This window comes from Apodemus sylvaticus, chromosome X, assembly GCF_947179515.1.
Source record: "Apodemus sylvaticus chromosome X, mApoSyl1.1, whole genome shotgun sequence".
NCBI lineage: Eukaryota > Metazoa > Chordata > Mammalia > Rodentia > Muridae > Apodemus > Apodemus sylvaticus.
In genome coordinates, this window is record NC_067495.1 from 37,628,729 (window position 1) to 37,635,895 (window position 7,167).

Consider the following 7,167-nt stretch of genomic DNA (forward strand, 5'->3'; position numbering starts at 1 on the left):
CTCAGTGTTCAGGATTTCTTTTCCAACAGCCAAACCTATGGCTGGTTAAGCTTTGATCTTGCTTTGGCAAGAGATTTCATCTTTCATCTCCCTTAATTTATGTGTAGCCTTTACTATACATGGGACACACTGAAAGATCAATATTTAATTATTATTTTGTGAAGTAAATAAAAATTCTAATTGAAACATATACAAAATGGGTCCAATGCACTTCCCTCTGCAGAGTCTTATATTTCTATTATCTCAAAGAATTAAAAATAGAGGTTGCCATCTACACAGCTGAGCATATCTGTGTTCCACGGGTCTACACAATCCCGAGGACTTAAGAGCATTCCCTCCCCCCAGACTCTAAATGACACACAAAGAGAAGTGGAAGGTTTTCATAATGTTTGGTATGAATTATTATTCCATATAACTATTCCACATAGTGTGAGGCTCTGGGAAGAAGAGGTCCTGAGAAAGAACACCCAAAAATGATGCTTAAAGGACAAATGGAAGAAGAGCCAGCTATGCTTTCTGTTTTCTAAGCTACTTGATTGTCCAACTTGGGAACCACAGCATAGCAGAGGGGAATCAAAGTATATAGGCAATAAAGAGTAATTTTAAAGCTCCCCTGAGTACAAGAGAGCTGGCTCAGTGGTTAATAGCACATACTGCTCCTGCAGAAAACCCAACTTCAGTTTGCAGCACCCATGTCAGATTACTCACAACTGCCTGTAACCTCAGCTCCAGGAAATTTGACACCCCCATTTTAAAAACAGCACTATTTTTACTGATTCCAGAAAAGTTGTCTGAGCAAGAAAATTGAATCAGCCTAGATCCCCATTAACATTTAACTGGATAATAAAAAAATGTTAAATATACACAATGAGATTTTACTCAGTTATAAAGAAAAATGAAATCATGAAATTTTCAAGAGAATTAATGGATATGGAAAATATATCTAACAAAGTGATTCAAACTCAGACAAAAACACCTGCTCTCCATCATAGGTGGATCTTAGCCTATAATGTATACAGGATTACATACAACTGGTGTGGGCAAATCCTAAAAAAATATGTAAAGTCTTAAAAACTGTAAAAGAAATCAAGGGGGAGTAATAAGGGCTGATTAGGAAGAACAGGAAAGATCCCAAAGAACACATGTGACGTGAAAGAAAAATGGGAAGATTACAGTGGAGATAAGGGACAGCAAGCCATAAGAGAGGAGTAAGGAGAATCATTAACATTTATTTTGTTTGAAAATGTCAGTAATATCTAACACCTTATATGCTAAGTTCAAAATATATAAGAATAAAAAAAGTGATAAAACATTGTATCTTTCCTCTATTGATAGATTTCTCAGTTACTATATTCCTGTGTTTTCTCATTTCTAGAAATTTTTAGACTGTTTTCAAATCATTATATTCTTTCCATATAGTAGCTTCTCCCATGTCCTACTCACTCTTCATCCCCCTCTCCCTTCCCTCCCTCCTATCCATCTATCTATCTATCTATCTATCTATCTATCTATCATCTACCTACATACCTACCTACCTATCTACCTGCCTGCCTTCATGCCTACCCATCTTCCTATATGCCTACCTGTCTATCTCTCTCTCCGTTAACCTTCAATACTGGAGTTAAACCCTTGGTCTCACACATGCTAGGCAGGTACTCAGCCACTAAGCTATATTACAGCCCTCTTTTTGTTTCTGACTGTTGGTGTCTTGCTATGTACTGAAAACTAGACTTGAAGTCACAATCCTCCTGTGTCAACCTCTTCAGTGTGCACCACTGTGCCAGGCAAACTTCTTCTATCTTAACCATTTGGGAGGCAGGTATGCTAGAGATAGAACTCAGATCCTTGAGCATGCTGAGAGGGCTCAACCACTGAGAGGCCCTTAACTATCTTTTGTTATTCCTTTCTCTTCCCTACAGTCATAGTACCAGGGTTAAAGTTAGACAAGTACTTATCATTTATTATAAGACAAGATCTTGTTATGAATCTCAAGCTAGCCTTGAACTCACTCTGTAATTCAGGCTGGACTTGAATTTGCCATTCTCCTTGGCTCACATTTCAGAGTAGCTAAAATGACCAGACTGTACCACATCCACATCATGTAAGACTCCTGCTTTGACCACTAAACATATGCATATGCAAGCTCTGATAGCGGTGTTGCTTTGACCCATAAAAGTATCAACCTAATAGATTCATGTCCAGTAAGCTGAGTAACATATTTGTTTTTATTCTTCATTTTTATATTTTTATTACATTTACTTATTTTATGTACTTAAACATGCCAGTGTGTATGGTCAGAGGACAACGTGTGTGAGAAGTAGTTCTCTCCTTCAACCATGTAGGTCCCAAAAATTGAACTCATATCACCAGACTTTGCAAGTACCTTTTTTGATAGAGCCATGTGGCCAGCTCATGATAAACACTTTGTTATGTCTTTGGCAGAGCTGATAATTAAACCTGAGACCTTATGTTTGCTAGTCTAGTACTCTACCATGGATCCATATCCTTGTCTCTTATTGTTCATTTTTAAAACATGGTTAATTGGACTGAGCACAGGGTCCCCAATGGAGAAACTAGAGAAAGTACCCAAGGAGTTGAAGGGGTTTGCAGCCCCATAGGGGGAGCAGCAATATGAACCAACCAGTATCCCCAGAGCTCCCAGGGATAAAACCATTAACCAAAGAGTACACATGGAGGGACCCTTGGCTCCAGCTGCATATGTAGCAGAGGATGGCCTTGTTGGACATCAATGAGAGGAGAGGCCCTTGGTCCTGTGAAGGCTCAGTGCCCCAGTATAGGGGAAATGCCAGGACAGGGAAGTTGGAGTGGGTAGGTTGATGAGCGGGGAGGGCAATGGGTTAGAGGTTTTTCTAAGGGGAAACCAGGAAAGGGGATTGATGCAAGATGTTTCCCGTCCATTCACATTGAGGCAGTGAGAGGCCAGTGATTGGAGGGGAGAGAGGAGGAGGAGCTAAGAAAAGGAGGGGCAGAGAGAGAGGGAGCCTGGGAGCTGCACAAGGGAGTAGAGGAGGAGACACAGATCCAGAAGGCATCAGATGTGTTTCTGGTGTGCTGAGAGGTTAGAAATATTGGGATAAAACTTTATCATTGTAATTTGGCATTATGTAATTGGGAGTTTCATATACATAAATATATTTGGTTAACTACTCAAGTTTAAGAGTCACGCTTTACTGGATACTTGGAAAGAGTGGTATAGAGGCCTGGTGGGCGGTACTCTTTCTTAATAATTATCCACTACAGCGATAACATTTGAAATGTAAATAAAGAAAATATCTAATACAAATAAAAAATAAAACATGGTTAAAACAATGATTGCCTTCAGGATCACTCTGAGATTTCTTTAGGTCCTAAAATTCTACGTACATGACCCTGAAAACCCACAGAGGATAAGCAAACCATCAAACTTGAAATTTCACTCTGATAGGTAGGGGAAATGGCTCAGTTGGTGAAGGCTTGCACCAGGACCTGAATTTGATAATGGCTCATGTAAACAAAAATCCAGGTGTCATGGTCAGCACTTGTAAACCAAGCACTGAGACAGGCAGAGCTCTGGGACTCACTGACCAGCCGGTTTCACCTAATCAACAAAGCCCAGTCCACTGAGAAACCCTGCCTCAAAAAGCAAAGTGGGTGCTACCTGAGGAAGGACAGCTAAGGTGTCTGAGTGAGTTAAGTGTGTGTATGCACATACATACATACATACATACATACATACACTAAAAATGTAAAGATCAAACACTAAGCATCTTACAAGTTGTGGTTGTAAATGTGATCCTTTCTGATACACTGAAGACATAAAGCTATGGGTTTTCTTTTGTTTTTTGTGTTGTTGTTATTGTTGTTGTTGTTGTTGCTGCTGCTGCTGCTGCTACTGCTGTTGGATCTTAACCATTTCCCTAAGAATTCCAAAACTATAATATAACTACCCACAGAGTCTCTTAACCTTCACTCATTATTTTCCAAAAAGCCAGCTTCAACATAGTTGTCTCTCCTTAGCCTATTTCTATTTCCAAATTGCCTTTTGTTGTGACCCACAAAAGTGTGTATGACATCTGCAATCCCTGCTAATTGCAGATTCTTGGCACAAGCCCCTGATATCTCTAGGTAAAGGTCATCCATTTCTATCTGCCTGTCATTTATCTGCAGGAAACAGACTCAGCAGATTGAGTTTCCTCACTATGATTAAAAAATGGAGAGGAAATCTGATGATGGGCTGGCTTTCCAGGGGAGGAGAGGTGAAAATGACTTTTCTGGTGCTTCATGAAAAAAAAATGGGAGCAAGGACTATAATAGTTTGAGGTGAAAGCTACTTAAATAGGCACATTGCTTTTGTTTTCTTCCTTTATTTTTTTCTAGCATCTTTGATGTTCAGATATGCTATCTGTAATGAACTTGGAAATCATGGCTTAGGGTACCAGACTCCAGTCATCAGGAGGTTTACCTAAATGTCGTCAGGTTCTTCAATGAATATGATTCTGTTCAGTATAAACTTATAAAATATACTGAAATATTTTCCTGGTAGCAAATTATACCACTTAGCAGGTAAATTGCATAAGCAATAGTGCAGTATCAAGCAGCATCATGTATCATGTAAGGCTTTTTAGCCTTGCACAGATCTACATACTCAATCAGTCATACCTATAAGCTTCCTCTGGGACATTTCAAATATTGAAGTGGATATCCAAAAACATGTTCACTAAAGGTGTTTGCCTTCCTGACTTAAGATAAAGAGGAGAATCAGCAAACCGGTAATGAGGATTGTTCCAGAAGACTGAGGAAGATGTGTACCCATTGCCATTTTATCACTCAACTCTGGGGTCTGAATCAAGTACTAAGTACTTTTCTCCAGCAATGAAGAAAGATATACATATAACCATGCAGGAAAGTACATGGGAGGAGAGAGCTGAGGAGATTGCTCAGTCACTAAAGCACCTGTAATGCAAGCATGAGGGATGAGTTCAGATCTCCGACATCTATATAAAGCAGGGCATGGAAACATAAATATGCAATTCCAGCACTGGTGAGACAGACAGGAAGCTCCCCAGGATTCAGTGGAAGGCCAGAATATCAAAACCAATGAGTTCCAGGTTCAGCGAGAGACTATGTCTCAAAACTTCAAGTGGAGAGTGATTGAGAAACTTATGCTAGTCAAACACCTACTTCACATGTACAAGTGACATGGACACACAACTTGCATGCATACATATGTGCCCCCCAGCACATTAAAATATGCATGTACACACACCACATGGATAAATATGCAAAAACAACAAGATGGAGAGCAATCAAGAAAGAAACCCGACACTAAATTCTGACCTCCACCCACAGATGTACACACATTCATGTGTGCCACCAGCATACGTGCATACAAACTCCCATGAAACATACAAACCTCACATATACACGAAAAGAAAAGAAAAGCATCCAAGACAACAGCAAAAGATCCTGTCATTAGTCAAAAAATTGGTGTGAGAAGGGAAAAGAGTGTGAAAAAGAAAATGTGTTCTTTATGTTAGAGTTGAAAACAGTGATGCCTATATTCTATAATGGTTATTAATAAAACAAAGAAAATACTTTTCTGATCTGGAGAGTGAGGTCAGCTGGTAAAATTCTTACAGCTCAAGTTCTATACAATCACAAATATCTGAGTTCAATCCCTAGGTCCACATAAAAACAGATAGTCATTATAGCATGAGCTTATTGTTTCAGCTCTAGAGAGAGATGGAGCCAGGAGAAAATCTCGGGCTGACCTGTGTACCTAATTCCAGGGCTTTGAGAGACCTTGTCTCAAAAAACCAACATGCAAGGAATAATACCCAAGGGTGACATATAGATTTCACTTCTGATTTTTTATATTATTATTCTATTCGTATGAAGCAGATGCTCTCCACCTGATGTGCACACTTACAGCAACTTACATTAAGGGTGACCCCTCAAAATAATGGGTCAACTTGACAGTTTCTATGAAGCATCTATGTTGCTAGCTAGTCCCAGACAAAACTGGCAACGAGTACTTGTCATGCTGGCACAGGAAGACGTGACTTATTTGCATCTGGAAAATTAGATTGGAAAAATTCAGAGACAAGTCAGAAATCTGTCTAAACAAACAGATGGCCTGGGGAATTATTTTCATCTTCATGTCAGTTCTTTTGATACTAATAGTCCAAGATCTGCATTTTAAACACTCTCTTTTTCCATGTGTTGGAGAGATTGCATGCACACACATGGACATAAGTGTACATACATGTATAGGTAGAAGTATCTACCTTGGATATTTTTCTTCAGGAGCTATGCACTTTGCTTGATGAGACAAGGTATCTCAGTGGGACCTAAGGCTAACCAATTAAGCAAGCCTGGATTCCCAGTAAGGCACAGGACTCCTGCTGTCTTCCCAGCCCTAGAATCAAAAGTGCACACCTGGATTTCCATGTGGGTACTAGAGTTTGAACTCAGGGTATTGTGCTTATGCAGTCAAGCAACTGAACCATCTCCTCAGCCCTTTGCTGTTTCTTTTTCTGTCCTTTAGATAATTATTAGGGTTGCTTCCATTGGCATTTTGGTTCTAGCTTATTTTATGGTATAGTTGCACAAACTTCTTTTCTATCTCCACGTGGAAGATGCATGATGGGTTACATAGAGCATTGTCTGCCTGGGGCACTAGCCAGCTTCACTAAGGTCAGGGGATGCAGAAATACTGGACTGCTGGCAGACATACAGATGAGCAAGCCAAAGCAGCAATAAAAACATGAATGGCCAAATTCAGGGTACAAGACAGTGGTTCCAGAACATCTTGTTGGCAAGCCTGTTAGAACATTTTAGATGTAGTCCAGTACTGATAGAAGGAAAATTCAAATGTCAAGAACATCAGAATTAAGATAGAAAAGTGGTTTGAAACAAAATCTTGGGATACCTTTTGGAAAGGGAGCCAGGTAAAATTGGCTATTTATTGGAAAAATTTCTCTCAAAATTCAATTCTTCCAACCTCTACTTAAGCTTCCCATTTTTTCCCCAGTCCTGAGCTTGCAATTGCAAACTCTCTCCAAGATTCATTCCCAGCTGTGTGAATACTAATATCAGAGCCTATGTACATCCAACCAGTTAAGGGACCAGACACTCTAGACACAGTATCATAGGCAAGCAGCACGA